This window comes from Podarcis tiliguerta (genome assembly GCF_965153285.1).
Source record: "Podarcis tiliguerta genome assembly, chromosome: 9".
In the NCBI taxonomy this organism is placed as follows: domain Eukaryota; kingdom Metazoa; phylum Chordata; class Lepidosauria; order Squamata; family Lacertidae; genus Podarcis; species Podarcis tiliguerta.
This window is the reverse complement of record NC_139542.1, coordinates 68,730,160-68,754,679: the sequence shown is the minus strand read 5'-3', so window position 1 is coordinate 68,754,679 and position 24,520 is coordinate 68,730,160. Positions and strand designations below refer to the sequence as shown.

The window sequence follows — 24,520 nt, the reverse complement described above, 5'->3', positions numbered from 1 at the left end:
AACAAAATAACCCCCCACAGTTATTATTTATCACTACTAGTAAATAATAATAATAATAATAATAATAATAATAATAATAATAATAATTTATTGCTACCACTACCAACCACATACTTCTGCAATTATTGCATCCAAGACCTAACCACCCCACTGCCCCTTAAAAACAATGAAAATTACAATGATAATCTCAAGATTAGAATCCCAAATTCAGTGATTTTCCCTACTAATTGGCTCCCTTGAGAAAAGAATATTAATGACACACACACACACCCTTCAGAAAAAAATTATTTCCAGACAATTATTTTCCTTTGTGAATTTCACTTCCATCTTAGAAGACAGCCACAGTGAAATAATTCCTGATCAGCTTAGAGCTGTGATACATCCTGATCTTCCCGGACATTACCGGGATTTCAATTGACATCCGAGGGGAAAGGAAACATTTTGTTTTAAAAAAACAAAAGCAAACAAAAAAACTCAACAATTTTGTGGTGTCCTGGTTTTTACTTTTCGAAATATGGCAACCCTAGATCAGCTTCGAAGCATAAACTTTCTAAATCTGGACAGTGCATTGTCAATCAAACTTTTGAGATAAAAACTCTCTCTCTCTCAACACAAAGTATATGGGTGATATCCAGAACTTTCTCCCCCCTTAAAAAAATGTTTAGGGGTACTCTCATTTTCCTACTCATATTGAAATGCTGCCCCTCAATGAGGCCAAACTTCGATTCACAAAATGTTTAGGGGTATGAGTCCCCCCACGTCCCACCCCCAGAAAAAAAGCACCAGTGATATCCAACATTGCCTGACAGGACTAACCGCGCACCCCACCAAATCTGCTTCGGACAATGTTGTTGTTAATGTTGTCGTTATATTTATTTACGCCCCTTTTTCCGTGATGGGACTCAAGGTGGCTTACACATAAAAGTGAAAACATAAAAATAATTTTATTTTTTAATATGATTTTTATTGGGTTTTTCATCTTTAACAAGATTACATCTTATAGTATAATCACAAAATAAATTCCCAGCTGCCGCCCCCCCACTCCCAACGACTTCCCCCAACTTCCCTTTCTGGTTTGTAACGTATTAACTTGTCCTGCTTGTTATCTGTCACTAAGTATAATAATCTTTACATTAACCATTGTTATATTCTTATCCTTTTAACCTCATCTTTATATTTTCGACAATTGTTTTGCTGGTTGTAAGTGTTTTTAGTCAAACCCTGCTAGTGAGTCCATTTCCTTACATTGTTTCTGTAAATACAAGGTAAAAGGTTCCCAGTCTTCTTTAAAGTCTCTATTTTCCTTATCTTTAAGTCTTTCACTTAGCTTTGCCATTTCAGCATATTCTATCAGTTTTTCTTTCCATTGGTCCTTTGTTAGTATTTTATCAGTTTTCCATCTTTGGGCTAGTAGAATCCTAGCTGCTGTAGTGGCATACATAAATAGTTTCTTCTTATCTTTTGGCAAATCTTGACCTGAAATGCCTAGCAAAAAAGCTTCTGGTCTCTTAACAAAGGTTATCTTAAACATCCTTTTCAATTCATTATACAGTGGTATCTCTGGTTGCGAACAGGATCCGTTCCGGAGGCCCGTTCACAACATGAACAGAACGCAACCCGCAGCGGCACGTCTGTGCATGCGCGGATTGTGATTAACCGCTTCTGCACATGACGTCATTTTGCACGTCTGCGCATGCGCCAGCGGCGAAACCCGGAAATAACCCTCTCTGGTACTTCCGGGTCACCGCGAGACATAACCTGAAAGAACGTAACATGAAGCGGACGTAACATGAGGTATGACTGTAAATCATTTCACATAAAAATAATTTTAAAACATTTAACCCAGGGGTTGTCAAGCTGGTCGCTACCACCCACTAGTGGGCGTTTCAGGATTCTAGGTGGGCGGTAGCGGGTTCTTCGGCACAAGTCCTTCCATCGAGCACTGGTGGGCAGTATGGAAATTTCACCATCAAGAAAGATGCATTAGTGGGCGGTAGGTATAAAAAGGTTGACTACCCCTGATTTAAACAATGATAGAAGTCAAACTGTACACATATATTTAAACTATTAAAATTGTAACAGTTGAGGAGGGCTTACATAAAAAGGACTTTACCGTAAAGTTGAACATCCAACTAGAGTATTGGCAGCCATTAAGACTATTCTACAATTCCTGCTGGTGGCAGACCTCTTTGGGCATCTAAGAGACTAGATGGCATCAATGAATTTACCTCTGCACCTCATTCTGAATGTGTGATGCTGTGGGTACAGGTGTGAAGGCCTGGGGGTGGGGAGGAGAAAAAATCAAATGAGAAAGCATTCCTCCCTCATTTCCCCCCAAAAATCTTAAAGGTAAAGGGACCCATGACTATTAGGTCCAGTCGTGGCCAACTCTGGGGTTGCAGCACTCGTCTCGTTTTATTGGCCAAGGGAGCTGGCGTACAGCATCCGGGTCATGTGGCCAGCATGACTAAGCCGCTTCTGGCGAACCAGAGCAGCGAACGGAAACGCCGTAACACAGCCTCTGATTCCTTCTGCTTCTCATCTGCTTTAGGTTCTTCCATCTTCTGAAGCATATAAAATGTTTGGAAATGTTCAAATCAAGAAATGAACTGACATGCGAAAAGGTGTTGTTGTTTAGTCGTTCAGTCGTGTCCGACTCTTCGTGACCCCATGAACCAGAGCACGCCAGGCACTTCTGTCTTCCACTGCCACCCGCAGTTTGGTCAGATTCATGTTTGTAGCTTCGAGAACACTGTCTAACCATCTCGTCCTCTGCCGTCCCCTTCTCCTTGTGCCCTCCATCTTTCCCAACATCAGGGTCTTTTCCAGTGAGTCTTCTCTTCTCATGAGGTGGCCAAAGTATTGGAGCCTCAGCTTCACAATCTGTCCTTCCAGTGAGCACTCAGGGCTGATTTCCTTAAGAATGGATGCGTTTGATCTTCTTGCAGTCCATGGGACTCTCAAGAGTCTCCTCCAGCACCATAATTCAAAAGCGTCAATTCTTCGGCGATCAGCCTTCTTGATGGTCCAGCTCTCACTTCCATACATCACTACTGGGAAAACCATAGCTTTTACTATACGGACCTTTGTTGGCAAGGTGATGTCTCTACTTTTTAAAATGCTGTCTAGTGCGAAAAGGTAGAGAAGCTTTTTTCAGTCCAGGTAAACCTTCAATTTTTAGAAGTCCATGGTAAATACGGTAACAAATATGAGGAAACAGAAACTGATAGTGATGCTCTGAGGCTGATCAAGTTTCATGTAGTCTTTCCCAGCACTTTTGAATGAAAATAGGTGCTTTGTGGTTGCTTAACGCTGAAGGAAAAATAATGATTTTCAAAATGCATATTAGTTTTCTTTGTTTTAGTATAATATTGATAGGTTCTTTTTTATTATTGCTTTTTGCCTGATCCTCATAAGTTGGCAAAACCAAAGAGACGCTAGTTCCTTGCAGTTCAATTCAAAAGGTAATTTCAATTTGCAATTATTGACTGAATAAAAGGTGCCATTGATATACCAAACATTATAATTTTGTGGGCAAACCAACTTATACATTTCGTGTTCCTAAAGTAACAATGTGGCTATTGGTCATATTTTTGTGTTTTTATATTGTTAAACCACCCTGTGATCCTAGGACAAAGGGCGGTATAGAAATTTGACAAATAAATAAAATAAATAAATAAATAATAAAATAAAGTGAGGGGTGCTAAAAATAAGCAAGTATTGCATATCTTTCCACTAGCCATTCCGTTTGCAATATAAACTTGATCCTTGCCCCACAAACCATGGCTTCAAAACTTCCAGAGAGTTTAAACCTCTTAAGGTGTGGGTCTTTCAGCTAGTCAGAGTCCTGCAGACAACCGGAAGATTCTCAGAGTCAATCAGTCTGTTTGATTGGGCTTTGTGAACTGTTGGGAATTACAGGTTCCGATATCCCAAAAGACCAGAAAAGAGAATCTCGTATATGGATATGGTAAAGCTTTTTCTTTTTCTTATTTTGGATTTGTTTTTGTCAAAACCAATAAAAATATTTATTATAAAATAAAAATAAAAACGAAAACTGTTGGGCAGAGGTTATCAAACTGTGATTGTGGAAGAGTCGAAAGTATATGTATTTGGTACTGCTCTTGATTTGATTTGTTTCCACACCTACACACCCTCACAATTAAGAACAAGTTCATTAGGACAAAGATCAAATTAATCAAAAATGCTAAAAAGGCCCCGACTTGCAGCTCAGGATCTCTGTAATATGGCACAGGTTTGACTGATGCAAAGGGAAAATCAGTAAGTGGTCTGCTAAACCGTACAGCAGCCTTCAAGTTGTGGTGCGGCAGAAGAGTTTGAGAACTTCTGCCCCAGGGGAAACCAAACTCACATGGCTTCACATGGCTTCTGGTCAAGTCATGTATTTCTTGCTTTCATTTATGTATAAATATAAAAATTCTAGTGGCTGGAAAGTGTACTAATTCAATTATGGAGTTCTACATGGAAAAAAGTATAAACATCCATTTTCTATTGCAATTTGAAAGCCATCCCAGATTTTTAGTCAGATGTTTTCAGCATGCTTTAAATCAAGAAGAAGAAGAAGAAGAAGAAGAAGAAGAAGAAGAAGAAGAGAAACTGAAGGCAGTTGACTGCAAAAAGTTCGGTAGGGAAGGCCTATTCCAAATTAGAATCATATGTTCTGAATTTTGCCAGGATGCCAAATGGCATTCGGAGCCAAAAGGTGTAGGCAACCAAAGCGGGGTGGGTGGGGAAGTATAATTATAAGGAGGAAAGACAGTTTTTAAAATTCCACTTTTCCAACAAAGAGTCAAGGCTTCCCCCCCAGGCACCCTCAGCTCAGGCACTGACAGGTTACCTGGGATTTTGGCAAAGTAATTATTTTCCATTTCAGCAATAATGAGATATTACCATGGCAACACTCCTTTCACATAGCACACTCCTGCTCTCAAACGTTGAAATAATGGACCAAAAAATTAATACTTTGAAAAGTACTTTAAAAATGCATTTAAAGCAGAGGACAAAAGGAAGGAAAGAGCAGAAGAAACTAGACAGAAGGGTCAGGAGAGGAGAAGTGACCAGTGACCTTTGACATCTACTAGACGTCAGTTTTTCTTCCGTAAAAATTGCACTCCATTCAGTCCATGTTAATTTTTTCCTTTTATTTTCTGTCATGAATTTTCTTCAAATAAAAATTATTTAGAGGATTTTTAGAGAAATGCTGGATTTCATTGTTACCGTATTTCGCAACGTCTGAATCCTGGATGATGCAGAATTACTCTGCACTGCTGATATAAAGTTTGACTGTTAAAACTGTTAAATTACCCCCATATTTTTTTTCTTTTGCAATTTCAGCTTAATGTATAATATGAAGAAGTTGCCTCTTTAAGAGCTCTTTACTGCAATCATGCTCTCATTGTGAGTCATGGGTAACAACTGGGGACTTTAAATGTACAGTCATACCTCATGTTACGTCCGCTTCATGTTACGTTCTTTCAGGTTACGTCCCACGGTGACCCGGAAGTACTGGAAAGGGTTACTTCGGGGTTTTGCCGCTCGCGCATGCGCAGACGTGCAAAATGACGCCATGTGCAGAAGCGGTGAATCACAACCCGTGCGTGCATAGACGCACCGCTGTGGGTTGTGCTCTTTTAATGTTGCGAACGGGCCTCCGGAATGGATCCCGTTCGCAACCAGAGGTACCACTGTACCTGAAAAGACACAGTCAATCACCTCTTTGGGGCCAGGATACAGGCAGATATGTTTCCAGTGTGTATCTACATGCAGAAGGCTGTTTCCACTTGCTGAATGAGGCCAAGGCAAAAGGTCTTGAAGACCATGAAGGTCACGTTTGGTGATTTCCCGAGTAGGCTACTACTGATGCACTATGTGAGGGGCAACCCTTGTTGGTGGTGCAGTCGTACCTTGGAAGCCGAATGCCTTGGCTCCCAAACAAATCGGCTCCCAAACGATCGAAACCCGGAAGTGAGTGTTCCAGTTTTCTAATGATTTCCGGAAACCATACATCCGGCACGGCTTGCGATTGGTCCTGCAGCCCTCGGAAGCCGCGCTTTGGTTTTCGAATGGTTCTGGGAGTCGAATGGACTCCCGGGACACATTCTGTTCGAGAACCAAGGTACCACTGTATCTGTATGATTTGCCCTACAAATAAATAATAATAATCCTGGGGAGAGAATGGCAATTTTCAGCACGAAAATGACATGGGGAAACAATCTCAAGTGCCTCCTGCCCTAGCACTGTGGATCGGAGTGCTCTCCTATTCTGTTTTAAAAGCGGGAAATATGATCATGGGTATCCTTCTTGGGTTGGGGGGACATCTGTGACAGATGCTTGAGCTGAGATTCTTGCATTGCAAGGATTGGACTAGATGGAGGTCCCTTCTAACTCTACAATTCCATAATTCTATGCTTCTGTTCCACTTAACTTGGCTCTTGCATTGTTGAAAATGGCCAGACTATTTCAAGAATTATCATTATGTTTTGTTTAGAATAAAAACAAATGTGGATTTTAATAAGCACTGGGTTTGGGGGAGGTATACATGTATAAACGTTATTTCAGAGCCCAATGTGTAAGAGAAGCTAGTTTTGTGGTGAAATATGCATGCCAAAGGTCTCAGTAACGTTACTTTTAAAAAGGGTAAATGACTGACTTGTGTCAAGAGCTATGGTTCATAGAGGTATAGTATACATATATTTTTAAAAAGCAACTACAACAAATGCTCTTAATGTTTTTTGCTTTAGTTTGGTTTTGCAACACGGGTTCTCCTTCATGGAGAGCACGTGCTGCGGTGGGAGCAACCATGACATCCCCTGTTGCTGGGTGGGTTAGTTTGGATGGCCATAAATTTGATTGGGCACCCCAAATGTTGCTGGGGAAAATTGATGGTTGCAATTTTATTTGATTGATAGGGGGGCTATATAGGTCCCTGTGCGCACCCGTTGTTGTTTTTGTTGTTTAGTCGTTTAGTCATGTCTGACTCTTCATGACCCCATGGACCAGAGCGCGCCAGGCACTCCTGTCTTCCACTGCCTGCCGCGGTTTGGTCAAACTCATGCTGGTAGCTTCGAGAACACTATCCAACCATCTCGTCCTCTGTCGTCCCCTTCTCCTTGTGTCCTCCATCTTTCCCAACATCAGGGTCTTTTCCAGGGAGTCTTCTCTTCTCATGAGGTGGCCAAAGTATTGGCGTCTCAGCTTCACGATCTGTCCTTCCAGTGAGTACTCAGGGCTGATTTCCTTCAGAATGGATAGGTTTGATCTTCTTGCAGTCCATGGGACTCTCAAGAGTCTCCTCCAGCACCATAATTCAAAAGCATCAATTCTTCGGCGATCAGCCTTCTTGATGGTCCAGCTCTCACCTCCATACATCACTACTGGGAAAACCATAGCTTTAGCTATGTGGACCTTTGATGCAAGGTAATGTCTCTGCTTTTTAAGATGCTGTCTAGGTTTGTCATTGCTTTTCTCCCAAGAAGCAGGCGTCTTTTAATTTTGTGGCTGCTGTCACCATCTGCAGTGATCATGAAGCCCAAGAAAGTAAAATCTCTCACTGCCTCCATTTCTTCACCTTCTATTTGCCAGGAGGTGATGGGACCAGTGGCCATGATCCTAGGGTTTGTTGGTGCTGACCTTGCTATGCCTGTCATGGGGTCGTCTGCTTTGGGACAGGGTCCTGGTAGGTAGGCAATTTGGCTGATTTGCTGGGGCCATTTGGGTTTGCCTACTGCGTAGCAAATCATCACAACCTGTAAGGTTGCGGTTAGGCATTGTTTAATTTTTTGGTTGGTGGAGGGGTAAGGGTTGGCTGTGCCTGCCCCTTCAATGCTGCTGCTGCAAGGGAATTCCATTAAAGGAATCCAGGGGCTCGCCATGATTTTGTCCGTATCCCTGACAAGGGGCTAGGGCCGCGCAAGAGCCCCAGGGAGCATTTGGGGAGAGGTGAGAGCCTGGCACCCAGCTTTATTCTCTCCCCAAAATTGTTTACCCTTACTGACTTCCACACAGGTGTTGTCAGTTCTGTTCCTACCTCCAAGTGGGAACAGATAGTCGCTAACCAATGCCTAAGCAACCACTCACATACTGTAATTCAATAAAGTTGTGGCCAAAATTATGACAAAAACCAAAACAAAAATGATGTGTGAACTGTGTTTTTATTCAGGGGTGTCTTGGGGGTCCTTGACACGCAATTCAATCTTGAGTACATCCAACTGCAAGCCTTTGAAACTTATCCCTTATCACACGTGAACTGAAATCTTTGGGGCCTATCCCAAAATCTGAAGCAGAAGCCTGGATTATATTCCTGCTGATCATTGTTCCACATATCTCTTGATATGGTTTGGCTTGAGTGCCAGTGCTTGCTTTATATCGTTTTGGAGAATGGCTAGATGCCATCTCTGGAACAATGTCTGTTTAAACAGGCAGCAAGATCTGAAGGCTTGGCGTGAGGAGCAATGTGTTTTCTATTTAACGATACTCATCCAGTTTCTTGCCAGAAAATCTACTTGATACTCAGAGCACAACACCAGTTTTGTAAGTGCCTTATTAATTAACTTACATTTTTGTTTAGGTTCCAACTTGGAATCCATCTGAGCTTTCTGCAAGAAAGATGGTTCCAGGTTTCATTTTAAAAAAGAGAAACAAAATCCTGAATCGGCACTATATGAAGTCTCTCAAAGCGCTCTGAGATATCGCCTGTAATTCTCTGTGCATGTAATTCTGTGTGCATGCTCACTAGTAAACTAAAACAACAGCTTGGGATCACCTGGTGAAATGGATTGACAATATTACCGGTAGAAAAAAACGAAGTACTTCTTCAACAATGAATACTTAAATTAATTATCGCAAGATGCAATAGTGCCTAATCTATATGATTTTTAAAGAAAGGAATTGATTCCTTTTGAGGGATTAGGTTTATGAATGGCTAGTCACTGTGGTAACAAAACTGAACTTCCTTGTTGAGAATAACTGTACGTGTGAATACCTGGTATGAAAACAGAGAATGGCTGTCTCTTTATTGCCCTATTTGTGTGCTTACCCCAAAAAGGCAATTCCAATGGGGATTTATGTTTCCGGAAATGTCAGTATGATTACACTGACATTTAGACAAATCAACCCATTAAAGACTTAACCTCCAGTATTGTGTGAACTTTTTTATTTTTAAAAAGAATACCACTGAGAGAAATAATCAAGTGCTTGAAACAAGCTACCCTTTCAGGGAGTAAATAATCTTATTACATGCAATCTGGCTTGTTGCATCACCATATTCTGGCAAAGGAAACTACTGCAGCAGTACTCTATAATGCAATGGAAAAAATGGAACATATTTCCGGAACAGACACTCTGCACATTCAGAGACGGTAATACTTTCCTGCGACTGATAAACTGGCATGGTGAACATGCCATCAAGAAGTATCAAAAATGCACAAAATAGCCTTTTCTTGGTTTATTCCCACTTAGGTTTGCTAAGTCTCTTTCAAACAGGAAATCTTCCAAATGGCAAAATCTAAAATGCAACCGTAGGGAGGATGTAGCGCAGGGGTCAGCAAACTTTTTCAGCAGGGAGCCAGTCCACTGTCCCTCAGACCTTGGGGGGGGGAGCAGACTATATTTTGAAGAAAACAATGAACGAATTCCTATGCCCCACAAATAACCCAGAGATGCATTCTAAATAAAAACATACATTCTACTCATGTAAGAACACCAGGCAGGCCCCACAAATAACCCAGAGATGCATTTTCAATAAAGGACACATTCTACTCATGTAAAAACACGCTGATTCATGGACTGTCCACAGCCAGATTTAAAAGGCAATTGGGCTGGATCCGGCCCCTGGGCCTTAGTTTGCCTACACATGATGTAGCCCTGTTGTTTTGCTAGATCCACTAAAGTGAAACTGCCTAATGTAAGAACAAAAAGGGTTATTACTCTACCTATCTACCCCCAATGGCACCTGTTAAGCTTGCAACATGTCATTATGCTGAGAATTAGGTTTTATCTGTTTTGATTTGTGAGAAACTGAGTCAGAACATGGTATGAGTAGGACTACACAGGAGGAGGGACAACTCCACAAAATGCACAGAATTCTTGGCAGCAATGCAACCTCTCTTATACCACAGAGTCCTGCCTTTATTTATTACGAAGCCATACATCTAGATAGACATATGATGGGCAACACTGAAGAAAGGTTGGTTTCCAATACGCTTTGACTCCTTACAATTCAGGGCAAGAGGAGAATGAATTATCTGCTACTCGGAACCAACAATAACCTGAGTTGCTAAATGAAAGCATATGTCACAGACCAAGCTATTTTTGATTTGGTGTGCCTTTCCCCCAGTGGACTGAAGGTGATGTTATTGTTTTTAAATCACATATGTGTAGAATAGAATAGAACAGGACTAGAAAGGAACTGGGGGGAACTGTAATCAAAAATGACATCTCCAAGATTACAAGACAGCATATAGTGAAGTCACCAGGTTTATAAAGCTATTAGCTTATCTTCTACAACATTTACAATGAAATCCCATAGATGATTACCCAGAAGTAAGTCTCACTGGGGTTTACTCCCAGGTAAGTGGGCATAGCACTGCAGTCTTACTTTGGTGCTTTGGAATAGAGTAAGATTTTGCCTGAAATGCTTTGGAGGCTGTCCAACTTGGCTCAGAGTCTAAATCCAGATTCAGAAAAATAAAGCTTCATGCTTATCCCAGTCACTTTGGGAAAATAAAAATGGCCATATTTTTCTCCCATCTTACGGAAATGCATGAAATTTGCAGGCATATTAACCCCACCTAAGTGAATATTGTATGCCAAATTACAGACAAACAGGTCCAGGAGCTTTTGTGCCAGGTTGGTGGGAGTGCATGATTTTATTTATTATTTACTTATTTATACCCTGCCAATTTCCCTGACACAGGTGGCACTGTGGGTTAAACCACAGAGCCTAGGGCTTGCTGCTCAGAAGGTCGGCGGTTTGAATCCCCACGACGGGGTGAGCTCCCGTTGCTCAGTCCCTGCTCCTGCCCACCTAGCAGTTCGAAAGCACGTCAAAGTGCAAGTAGATTAATAGGTACTGCTCTGGCAGGAAGGTAAACGGTGTTTCTGTGCACTGCTCTGGTTTCGCCAGAAGCGGCTCAGTCATGCTGGCCACATGACCCGGAAGCTGTATGCCAGCTCCCTCGGCCAATAAAGCGAGATGAGAGCCGCAACCACAGAGCCGTCCGCGACTGGACCTAACAGTCAGGGGTCCCTTTAACTTTACCTTAATTTCCCTGGCAAGGACTCATTGCAGCTTACAGATAAAATAAACACAGCTAAAAACATAGAGGGGGGATCATTAAAAATGGATTTGCTCCCCCTCCATCAATTTTGCAAGCGGCAGTTTTATTATGAAAATGGCACATATCACAGAGGTGCAGCCAGAAAAATAACCTGCAAAATATCAGAAGGCTGTAGGACTAGAGGCTTGGGAGTTATGATGAATGGGGAAAAAAGCAGCTTTGGGCTTGTGTTCTTCTCAACTGGCACTAAAAGCCAAATTATATGCAATGTTCATTTGACAGAAGAGAATGTGTGGGCCCATGGCATCAAAGCAGAAGCAGAATGCTTGGCATTTTCTTCCTTTCCAGCGGAACTAGAAAAGAAAACTGAACAGACAAGGTGGAGACGACGAGGTGACTTCAACAAGAACTTTCCTTAATCATTCCCTCTGATTAAACCTAGAGCTGTCAGTTGCAAAAGTTGTCTACATGAGTGGAAGCAGTGGGGGTACCCATGGAATATGGCACAGAGATTTTCCCTAGACAGCCTGCAGTTCTGTAGGTGCCATAGTGTCTATTCACATGAGTTGCTATTTGAGGAAGTCATTGTTAAAGATCACAGCAAAAAAAAAAAAAAAAAGGTTTTGAAGAAAATGCTATGAATTGCAGCCACTCTGCAAAAAAAAGAAAAAGAGAGGGAGGAAAGAATCAAGTTCTGTTTACAATGCTCCCTCTCCCCTGAGTGTGTGTGTGTGTGTGTGTGTGTGTGTAGGAAAAAATCAAACGCTGCAAACATTTAGTGCTGTCCTGGTGTCAGGGAATACTGTTGCATGGTTAGATTATTTGCTTGGAAATATCTCAAAGCACTCAAATGTTAATTCGAATATTTGTCACACACAAAAATTTGAAAAATACCTGAAGCCCATTTCACCATTACACTTTCATAAGTACCGTATTTTTCGCTCTATAAGACACACCAGACCACAGGACGCACCTAGTTTTTGGAGGAGGAAAACAAGAAAAAAAATATTCTGAATCTCAGAAGCCAGAACAGCAAGAGGGATCGCTGTGCAGTGAAAGCAGCAATCCCTCTTGCTGTTCTGGCTTCTGGGATAGCTGCACAGCCTGCATTCGCTCCATAAGACGCACACACATTTCCCCTTACTTTTTAGGAGGGAAAAAGTAAGTCTTATAGAGCAAAAAATACGGTAAATTATTTCAAAAGAACCTCCCAGCACAAGTCATAGCTTTCAAGTCTAGCCCACTGAAAAAACTCCTAGCTACAACTTCTCCCTTTCCATAATGTGACACCCCCCCCCCCCACTGCACAGATCAAATGGGGGAAGCACAACCCAGTATTTGTGGTGAAGTAGTAATTTAGAGTTCAATTTGCACAGGTGTGACTCTGCTTTGTGTATCTATAAGCCGGTGTTATCCACTGAGTTTAGCATGCTGTTCTGAACACTTGCATGCTGAGAAGCATTAACAAACAGTTGTGAACATAAAAAACCTGCCACTTTAACTGACAAATTAACACAATGATAAGAGTTGGCATTTCACAACTTCCCATGACACACAGTGGGACACCTAAGCTGGGTCTAATCTGATTTTCCATTTTGCCTCAATTTCTGCAGGAAAACTCACAGCCCCATCTATAGCCTATATACTCCATGAAGTCAGCTCACACTAGATAACACTAGATAACAAAATCTTAGGATTCAACATGTTTCAAGGAAGAGTTATTAAATTGCTGTGATGTGAGGCTTAATAACAGATGTGCACCACATATCCTTTCCCTAAAAAGCTGTAGCTTCCAAATTCACTTTCCTATTATTGGTTGGCAACTAAAAGCAGCTTCATAAAGGGACCCCTGACCATTAGGTCCAGTCATGACCGACTCTGGGGTTGCGGTGCTAATCTCGCTTTATTGGCCGAAGGAGCCAGCCCACAGCTTCTGGGTCATGTGGCCAGCATGACTAAGCCCCTTCTGGCGAACCAGAGCAGTGCACGGAAACGCCGTTTACCTTCTCGCCGGAGCGGTACCTATTTATCTACTTGCACTTTGCCGTGCTTTTGAACTGCTAGGTTGGCAGGAGCAGGGACCGAGCAACGGGAGCTCACCCTGTCGCGGGGATTTGAACCGCTGACCTTCTGATCGGCAAGTCCTAGGCTCTGTGCTTTATCCCACAGCACCACCCGCGTCCCTTCATACACTATAACAAAAGAAGGGTATAGTTTTGGGTGTTATCAAGATGCTGTCAGCAGCTCCTGGTTGGTTGCCCAGGAAAGTATAAAGACAAGGAAAAGTTTCTTACCGTCCTTTTTTATTTCAATATTTACACAGAGAGGCTATAGAACCCAGCCTCTTGGATAATGGCGTTGTCCCGAGTGAATCTCCACCCGCCACCCCATTTCTTCATTCCTCATTCTCATCATCTCCTCTACGGGTGCTGCTGCATGCCCTCTGTCTTTGAGCTCTTTGCTCTTCTACTTTTAAGGCTCGCCGGGTTCTGGGAGATGAAGGGTCTGGGATGCTTTCTAATGACAACGTGTCAGCCGGGTGTTGCTCTGGCTCTCCCATGATCTTCTAACTTTTCCCCTCATCTGCCTCTGAGCTGCGACCTCCCGCAAACCTGTTGTAAATCTATACTGCCTTCCTCTTCCTCTTCCCTGGAAGGGTCAGGGTGGGAAGGCGGTCTCCACCATTCCTTCTCTGCCTAGTCCCTGACAGGTGTAGAATTCAGAGTATAGTTACTTCCTGCAATGAGCCAAAGCTGAGTGGTATAGCTACCCTAGGTAGGACCAGGAGAGTCTCCTATCTGAAACTCTAAGTGGACAAATACCCCAACTTGGTATAAGGCAGTTTCCTATGTCAATTCTCAGCTTACATTGTGTTCAAAAAATAATAATCCTTAGTTTCTGGTCCTTATAGCTGTGAAAATATGCTCAAGAAGGAGTTAACCAGCATGGCTATGCCGGTTGAAATCTCAAAAGCCAGAAAGGTGGCTAAGTAAGATTATGACTAGCTACTGCGGAGCTTTTGTTCCCTGAATAGCTTTACACTCTGCTTGATAAGGAAAACCAGAATGAATTATGCAAAGTAAGGCAAATGATTCAACGTGCTCGATTTACATAGAACGTGCGGGCTGCAGGATTTTGTCTACTGGTACCATCATATGGGCAGAGTACAGCCTGTAGGATTCTGCGGTTTCCCTCAGGTGTTACTAGGTGACAGCACCGTGAACTGGCGAGGTTAGAAGAAAAGACGACACAAGGGTTGTTGAAAATCTTGAAAAGGGAAGTGCCAAAATGCTTTCCAAAATCCACGAAGTTCCAGCTTGGCCATGTGTGTAACAAAAGTCACTCACCATGAAAAGAAAAACAGGTTAATTAACCAAAAATATAGTCGATCCTAGGGAATAATCACACGTAATCTGAAGCCTGGCAAGATGGTGGGCAACAGTCTCCCTGGCCCCCACTAAGTGGGGCCTCAGCTCGTTATATTCTCAACATGGGGTCATAACAGTAAAGTCAAAGGCATCAGAGAGCCCTCCATTCACAGAAGCCAATTGTTAAATACTATAACCCACTGCAAACTCCTGAAATTTCTATGAGTGTCCCTGGAGGGCAGACCCATTTAAGAAAACAAACATCAAGATGGAGTGTGAGACAAATCTGTTTGCTCTCACATTCCATCCGGTAGAGTTTGGCTGCCACTGAAGCAATTAGAGAAAACTATGTTTTAATGAATAACTTAAAATTCTAGCCAAACACAGCTGTCTTGTAACAAGTGTCCACTTTAGCAGTTATCACCATCACTGAAATGCACAAAATCCTTCAGCTCTTTCCACTCACACAGCGGCAGCCCAAGAAACTACTTACCAAAAAAGTTCAGTTACTCGCTGCTCCAGGGCGAGAAACCATGAAAAACGTCTAGGGCATTTTAACAAATGATACTAGGCCAAATGTAAATCATTAAGGTCCTCCCTTAAAGAGGGCGTGTATTGTGGTGAGACCTGGAAACCGACACCCTGTGTTGTGGGTGGGTACAACTGGTAAGCCACAACACCCAATTGGTAGGTCCCTCATAGCTGAGTGTAAACTGGCCAATGGGACGCAGTCCAAATGGTCCGAGGGACCTATTTATGCCCATGCTCGTGACCCAGAGCTTCCTCTTTCGGCGCGTGCATTCAGAACACATGCCCACCTCTCCCGACTTTTAGGGCTTTGAGCTTGACCTTGCTATGCTATCGTGTGTTGTCTGTCGTTGGGAAAGGAGCACGGCAGGAATTTTCCCCACTTGGCTGACTGGTTGTTGCCATTTGGGTTTCACCTGCCACGTAGCAAATCATCACAACTTGCAAGGTTGCAGATAGGCTCTGGTTCAGGTGATAGGGATGGGAGAACGCTCTCGCCATCCCTATGTGAAGGGTGCTCCGTTAAAGGAATCCAGGGACTCAATGGTTTGGTCAACCCTGTGAGGGGGTTGTGCCCGTGCCTGAGTCCAGGGGGACATTTGGGTGGCGGAGATAGCCTGTTCCTGGCTTTCTGCTTATCCAGGTATTCACCCTTGGCTGACCTGTGCTGGAACCCTGGGTCAGAGCTACCTGCATGGCAGGGAGCTAGTCGAACCAGAGCCTATGCAACCAGCCACTTTCTGTAATCAATAAAGTTGTGACCTAAATTCTGCCAAAAACCAAAACCAAAATTTGTGTGAATTTATTTAGGGGGGAGGTTTCTGGGTCTGAACACGAAAAGGACGTTTTTGCTACCAAATACTTACATAATTAAGATGTAGGATCACAAGAGTTCAGATTTTAGCAGGATATTTTTAAAATAGTAATTCTTTACATTATGTCTCAGGCTCTATTGGAACTTCGCCCTGGTCCATAAACATCACATGAAATTTTAAATGTCAGTTCACCACAGCAGTGGTCTCCTACTGCCTCAAGGTGTGCCTAGATGTGTTAAAATCAGCAGGAAAGCTCAACTCACGTGAGATTTCTTTACATTTGATGAAATGTGTTTGGCCATTCCTCTTTGGTAAGGCTTTCCCTTTTACATTATTATTATTTTGTAAACCACTGCTGAAGGATGTTAAGTATTAGGAGACAGGAACCCAAACAACAGAAATGCAAAGCACTGCCATTGTTCTTTGAATCAAGATCCATTAATGTACATTAGTTTAATCAAAGGATCAAAGCAAGCTCTCCACAAACCCACTCCCTATACTTGCCATGATGATGTTGATGTTGAAAATGATGATGATGATAGAATCATAGAATCACAGAATCGTAGTCCATGGGTAGGCAACCTAAGGCCCGGGGGCGGGATCCGGCCGAATTGCCTTCTCAATCCGGCCCACAGACGGTCTAAATCACTGATTGGGCTTGCCAATTGGAAGGTTGGCGGTTCGAATCCCTGTGACGGGGTGAGCTCCCGTTGCTCGGTCCCTGCTCCTGCCAACCTAGCAGTTCAAAAGCACACCAAGAAGTGCAAGTAGATAAATAGGTACCGCTCCAGCGGGAAGGTAAATGGCATTTCCGTGCACTGCTCTGGTTCACCAGAAGCGGCTTAGTCATGCTGGCCACATGACCCAGAAAAACTGTCTGCAGACAAACGTCGGCTCCCTTGACCAATAAAGCAAGATGAGCGCCGCAACCCCAGAGTCGTTCGTGACTGGACTTCACCTTTACCTTTAGAAGTCTGCCGAATAGTAAATAAATAAGAGCAACCTTCCTTCGGTGTCGTTTGGTCCAGCACAGGAATCATGCTAGAAGGTTTTCAAAAAAGGAATTTACCATGATTTTAAAACCCCACTTTTTTACTGAAATAAAATAGGATTACAATTTCCATTTCATGACACAGTACAAATAATATGACTGTGTGGGAGCCGCTCGATGCTACTTGATAATCTACAAATTGATTCTCCTCTAAAAGAAACACGTCCCGCATTCGGTGAAAACAATTCAAAAGTATTTTTCATTTGCTAAGCCTACAAAATAAGTTTTGTTAATTCATCCGTTAACCATAGTACTGGCAACCATTAAGCCCTTTCAGAAATTTGATATGTCTTCTTTTCTAGCACCTTGTTTCTTTTCTAGGTGAAATATTAATATCAAAGGCATTTCATTTCCCTCCACTCCAGATATCCTGAAAGTACAACCAGAGACCTTCAGGTATAAGGCGGTATAGAATTAAAATAAAATAAAATAAATTTAAGAAAGTATAGCGTGTTGTATCTGCGACCATTTTTGCATGTCCCCTTCCCCAACAGTGAATTTTATAGCAAGATCTCCAACAATGGCAATAACCAATATCTCTTATAGCACTTTTATCACCATATTATGCCCATCATAGTATCTGTTTCATGGCAAGATACCATCTAACCAGAGCTTGTAGACATATGATTTCATATGAACTGCTACTGCAGCTTGAAGGCTGCGTTTCCACTGAGATACTGTTATTTGATTACCAATATCATGAAGCCATTGCTTTTTACACTTGACTAGCAAATCTTTAAAACACAGAGACATCACCTTGCCAACAAAGGTCTGTATAGTTAAAGCTATGGTTTTCCCAGTATGTATGGAAGTGAGAGCTGGACCATAAAGAAGGCTGATCGCCGAAGAATTGATGCTTTTGAATTATGGTGCTGGAGGAGACTCTTGAGAGTCCCATGGACTGCAAGAGGATCAAACCTATCCATTCTGAAGGAAATCAGCCCTGAGTGCTCACTGGAAGGACAGATCCTGAAGCTGAGGCTCCAATACTTTTTTTGGCCACCTCAGGAGAAGAGAAGACTCCCTGGAAAAGACCCTGATGTTGGGAAAGATGGAGGGCACAAGGAGAAGGGGACGACAGAGGATGAGATGGTTGGATAGTGTTCTCGAAGCTACCAGCATGAGTTTGACCAAACTGCAGGAGGCAGTGGAAGACAGGAGTGCCTGGCGTGCTCTGGTCCATGGGTCACGAAGAGTCGGAAACGACTAAACAACAACAAGCAAATCATTAGGAATCCTTTCTTCTCCCTATCCGCCCAGTAGTTTGGTAATCTTTACAAAGTGTCAAATGGTGTCAAATATCAAATACATTCTGCTTGTTTACTAAATCCCTTTACAGAATGCCCGATTAGCAGTAATTGATAAAACAGTGTTTTGAATCTTTCTTTTTGCGTTATCTAAATGCCGGGTCGTCTTCTCAAGGTTGCAAAAGATGAATAAAGAGATAAAGAAGCGCAAGTGCAGGCATAGGCAAACTCTGGCCCTCCAGATGTTTGGGACTACAATTCCCATCATCCCTGACCACTGGTCCTGTTAGCTAGGGATGATGGGAATTGTAGTCCCAAACATCTGGAGGGCCAGAGTTTGCCTATGCCTGCGCAATTGAAATAGCTCAATACCCTCAACCCTTTCTCTACAACCAGCTGTCTCCAGAACATCTCCAGAACTGTCAACTTTTCCCTTTTATTGCGAGGAATCCTATTCAGAATAAGGGAATTTCCCTTAAAGAAAGGGGAAAGTTGACAGCTATGCATCTAGCCCCCTTGCTGAAACTATCCGAGTAGCAGCAGCAAAGTTGAGGTGTGTCACCTTTAGAAACATAGAATCATAGAATCATAGAGTTGGAAGAGACCACAAGGGCCATCGAGTCCAACCCCCTGCCAAGCAGGAAACACCATCAGAGCACTCCTGACATATGGTTGTCAAGCCTCTGCTTAAAGACCTCCAAAGAAGGAGACTCCACCACACTCCTTGGCAGCAAATCCCACTGTCGAACAGCTCTTACTGTCAGGAAGTTCTTCGTAATGTTTAGGTGGAATCTTCTTTCTTGTAGTTTGGATCCATTGCTCCATGTCCGCTTCTCTGGAGCAGCAGAAAGCAACCTTTCTCCTTTAGTTTACCAGGAGCCACAGGAAATAGCAATCCTTGGGAATCTTGGTGCTCAAAATCCTTTTCCAAGCTGCGGCTCTTGGCATCTGTCTGTCTGGAGAGCCAATGGAGTGCGCCTCCAGGGATGAAGTCAAATTTCTGCATTAGCGGAACCAAAGTGGTCTCCCAGGGTGCAAGCCTGGGCAGTGTGTGTGGAGGGGCTGTCCGGATGGCAACCTCATTGATATGGTCCAAAGGAAAGCAGAGCGATATGTTTGGCAGAAGCCGCAGGAGGCAGAGTCTAAATCCAGGCACTGAAAGATGGATGATGTGAACTGGAGATGTGCTGGGTCTTGCACAGAGGTAGGTAACCTAAGGCCCAGGGGCTAGATGCGGCCCAATCTCCTTCTGAATCCGGCCCACGAACGGTCCAGGAATCAGCGTGTTTTTACATGAGTAGAATGTGTGCTTTTATTTAAAATGCATCTCTGGGTTATTTGTGGGGCACAGGAATTTGTTCTTTTTTCTCTCTCTTCAAAATATAGTCCGGCCCCTGGTCTGTTCTGAGGGACAGTGGACTGGCCCACGGCTGGAAAAGGTTGCTGAGTCCTGGGTGCAGTTTCTGCTCTTAGCCCTTCCCTATACCAGTTGCTCACGTGATGTTGCTGAACTGCTTGCATTCTGAATTCTGACAACTTGAAATTGTCTTTGGCGCAGCAAGAATACTCATTGCAAAGTACTGGAAGACACAAGAGCTACCCACCCGGGAAGAATGGCAGATGAAACTGATGGACTACATGGAAATGGCGGAAATGACTGGCAGAATTCGAGACCAAGGAGAAGAGTCGATGGAAGAAGATTGGAAAAAATTCAAAGTATATTTACAGAAATATTGCAAAATTAATGAATGTTAGAAGAATATTGGAATGAACTTATATGGTTTTAGCAGAAGTGTTATTAAGAACTATATGAATATTAATTGTAAATGTGCTAAAGTGGAATATTTAAAGTTAAATTGTGTTAGGATAAATTATAGAACAAAAACTGAAGAAGAAGGAAAGGATTTGTTGAATTAGCAAATTTGAACTAGAATACAAAAAAGGGAGGTGCGAGGAAGTCGAGGAAATAAGCAAATGAAAGATGTAGACATGAAATTTGGATGTGTGTTTAAATGTTTTTGTTTTGTTTTTATTGTATTGTTGTATTGTATCTTTTTATTGTTGATGTATTGTTTGTTGAATTTATGTATTGTTTTTCTTTATTGTCTCTTTTTTCATAACTATAAAATATTTAATAAATATTTTTTTTAAAAAAAAATGAAATTGTCATTGTTGTTGTTTGATTGCACCACCCTAGGCCAGTGGTTCTCAAGGGCTGTGGCCAGAGTGCGTGGCAAGTATGGTGGGAAGATTCAAGGACAATCAAAGAAGCATTTAAACATTTCAATGTAGTACAGTATAGTATCAAATTATTATTATTATTATTTTATTTGCAGAACACAGGTAGATAAAACAACATTTCAAAATGAGAGCAGGAGCATCAAGTGAGACCGAGGACAATCCGAGCTGCGATCCAAAATCCTCGTTCAAACAGATTGCTGGAGTAGACTCATTTATAATTATATTTTAGGAATGATTCATGTTCTTATGTAAGCTGGATTGTTTTATCCATGATCATATTATAAAGTAGGGCGTTTTATGTTATAAATCAAGCACTGCTAGGCGTTGATTCATTTTGATTTCCAATGCATTTGTTATTCAAAAAAAATTAAAAACAGTGTGGTGCAAGCAAATTTTTATTCTGAAAGGGTGGCCCAGAGAAATAACTTTGAGAACCACTGCTCTAGGTATTATAATCAAAATTAACACAGCTACAGACCAGTCTATAGGACAGGCCACACATTTTTCTTTTTAGCCTCAGTACATTGTCTGCTTTGTATTTGCAGCTGACTAAAACTTGGGTGCACGCATTATCAAATAATCTTTTTAATTCCTCTTGTTTTGTTACAAGCTATTACATAAACAGGAACAGCTGGTATTGATTTATAAACACCAGAGTCTACTTGAGATTTTAGATATTATTTTCCCAACACCCTGGCCTAATTATTTGCAGGCAGTTACTCAGCATGCTGGACGGCAGTTTGCCTGGTGTTTGAGGGGGAAATGCATCTCCCTGGTAGAACAATATTTCTTTAACACCTTCTGCCACACTCTGCAGAAGTGTGGTATGAACTTTTTAAAATGCTTGCTGTCTTTAAGGCAAAACACAGCTTTGGCTCAGGAAGGCAATTAATGACAGGCCCAAAATTTCAAGCACAAACTTGGATCAAATGCTGGCTTCACATTTTCACAATCTGTAAAACGTACCCAAAAGTTCTATTGACTATAATTTACCGTATTTTTCGCTCTATAGGGCGCACCGGCCCATAGGGCGCACCTAGGTTTTCTTTTGGGGGGGGGGGAATAAAGAAAAAAAAAATATGTCCCCCCCCCCCAGGCATGGGGCTGGGGCGGGGGAAGCCCGAGCTTCCCCCGACCCCAGCCCCAAAACAGGCTGCTATCCGCAAGCCTTGGGAGCCCGGCGGGAACTCCCAGGCTTGTGGATATCTGCCCAAAGCCCTGGGTGCGCTGCGAAGTGCTCCCCGGTCTTCGGGAAGCAGGCTGCTATCTGCAAGCCTTGGGAGCCCGGCGGAAACTCCCATCGGGCTCCCAAGGTTTGCGGATATCTGCCCGAAGCCCTGGGTGTGCTGCGAAGCGCTACCCGGTCTTCATAAGCAGGCTGCTATCCGCAAGCCTTGGGAGCCAGGCGGGAGTTCCCACCGGGCTCCCAAGGCTTGCGGATAGCTTCCTGAAGCCTGGAGAGCGAGAGGGGTCGGTGCGCACTGACCCCTCTCGCTTTCCAGGCTTCAGGAAAGCCTGCATTCGCTCCATAGGACGCACACACATTTCCCCTTCGTTTTTGGAGGGGGGAAAGTGCATCCTATAGGGCAAAAAATAGGGTACATTAAAAACAAAAACAAACAAACAGAATTGTAGAATCATAGAATTGTAGGGTTTGAAGGAACCTTGAGGGTTTTCTAGCCCAACCCCCCACCATGCAAGAATCTCAACTAATGCACACATGATAGATGGCTATCCAACCTCTCTGCTTAAAAAATTCCAAGGAAGTCCACAACTTCCGGAGGGAGTCTGTTTGACTATCTAACACTGTCAGAAAGTTCTTTCCGATGTTCAGTCGGAATCTCCTTTCTTATAACTTGAAGCCATTGATTCGGGTCCTTTAGATATTTGAAGATGGCTATCTCAGTGTCCTCTTTCCCAGGCTAAACTTACCCAACTCCCTCAACCATTCCTCATAGGTTTGGTTTGCAGACCCTTGAACATCTTGGCTGCCCTCCTCTGGACACATTCCAGTTTGTCAATATCCTTCTCAAACTGTGATGCGAAGAAATACAAACAGTATTCCCGTGGTGGTCCGACCAAGGCAAAATAGTCCAAGGTACTATTACTTTCCTTGACCTGGACACTAGATTTCTGTTGATGCAGAATAGAATAGCATCTCCTTCTGGGTCATGTGGCCAGCATGACTAAACTGCTTCTGGTGCAACGGGACACCGTAACAGAAGCCAGAGTGCACAGAAACGCCGTTTACCTTCCTACCACAGCAATACCTATTTATCTACTTGCACTAGTATGCTTTTGAACTGCTAGGTTGGCAGAAGCTGGGACAGAGCAATGGGAACTTATCCCGTCACATGATTCGAACAGCCAACCTTTGGATTGGCAAGCCCAAGAGGCTCAGTGGTTTAGACCACAGTGCCACCCCGTTTAGGTATTAAGGTAGAAGGGGAAGAAATGGAGGCAGTGAGAGATTTTACTTTATTGGGCTCCATGATAACTGCAGATGGTGACAGCAGTCACAAAATTAAAAGACGCCTGCTTCTTGGAAGAAAAGCAATGACTAACCTAGACAGCATCTTAAAAAGCAGAGACATCACCTTGTCAACAAAGGTCTGTATAGTTAAAGCTAAGGTTTTCCCAGTAGTGATGTATGGAAGTGAGAGCTGGACCATAAAGAAAGCTAATTGCTGAAGAATTGATGCTTTTGAATTATGGTAATGGAGGAGACTCTTGAGAGTCCCATGGACAGCAAGAAGATCAAACCTATCCATTCTGAAGGAAATCAGCCCTGAGTGCTCACTGGAAGGACAGATCCTGAAGCTGAGGCTCCAATACTTTGGCCACCTCATGAGAAGAGAAGACTCCCTGGAAAAGACCCTGATGTTGGGAAAGATGGAGGGCACAAGGAGAAGGGGACACCAGAGGACGAGATGGTTGGACAGTGTTCTCGAAGCTACAAACATGAGTCTGACCAAACTGCAGGAGGCAGTGGAAGACAGGAGTGCCTGGCATGCTCTGGTCCATGGGGTCATGAAGAGTCGGACACGACTAAACGACAACAACAACAACAAACACTTGTGTTATCTGCAAGGCGGATACATTATTCTCTCATCAGTATCAAGTCAGAGAAGAAAGATTTAGAAATTTTATTATGGAATAAACATTCATGGAAGCTCTAATCTTTCACAGCATTTGTCATAATAAGAGTTGTTGGTCTTTAAAGGGTGCCACAAGACTCTGGTGTCTTCTCTAGTGTGTTCATGGCAGAGATAATGTTTGAACTGTAGACCTCTTGGTTCAAAGGTTGGTTTCTTAGTCACAAATGCTACACTATCTCTGGAAATCTAGGATGAAAATATTCTACATAAGTAAATAACCACTCAGAGGAAAGTAACAGTTCAGAACACAATTTTCTCATAGCAGCCTTTTCTTCCATACCTTGATTCCTTCAGAGATTTCATCTTCATCTCTTATTTTGGTACCACTTTTTCATCCAAGTGCCTCCAGATTCAAGGGCAGGACCTGAACACACGAGGCTTACTTTTAAGTAAGCATGCATATGAGGGGGCAATTAGTGGTTTAATGGCTGAGCTCCATTTTGAACCCAAGACTCCCTAGAGTTTAATGTGAGGGTGCACTTCATACGCTGTTGGAATCCAACTTCCATCAGACTCCCAGCCATCATAGGATGATAGGGTTTGTAGATCAACAACATCTAAAGGGCATTACTTTGGCAAACCCTGCTCTGACACTTTGTAGGCGATTGGAGAAAGGAAAAGCTATGTATTTTCAAGGAAAATAAAATGTACTAAAAGCCACATGTTCGCTATTTCAATGCATGCACCATGCAGATTCTGGTAACGGGGGCAATTAAGTAGCAGTTGAATTCCATGGTACTTTAACAATATATTTTATTTTTTTTATTTTGTAACATGTTATTAAAATGAAAAAGTGCTTCCCATCAGAGCTGAAA

The 24,520-nt window shown here is 42.7% G+C and overlaps 1 protein-coding gene across 5 annotated transcripts in view; it reads right to left on the bottom strand.

Annotated features, from left to right (window-relative positions):
• The window catches only part of LDB2 (LIM domain binding 2), a 227,031-nt gene that overhangs the window by 141,936 nt on the left and 60,575 nt on the right, over nt 1-24,520 (bottom strand). The window lies entirely within an intron of this gene.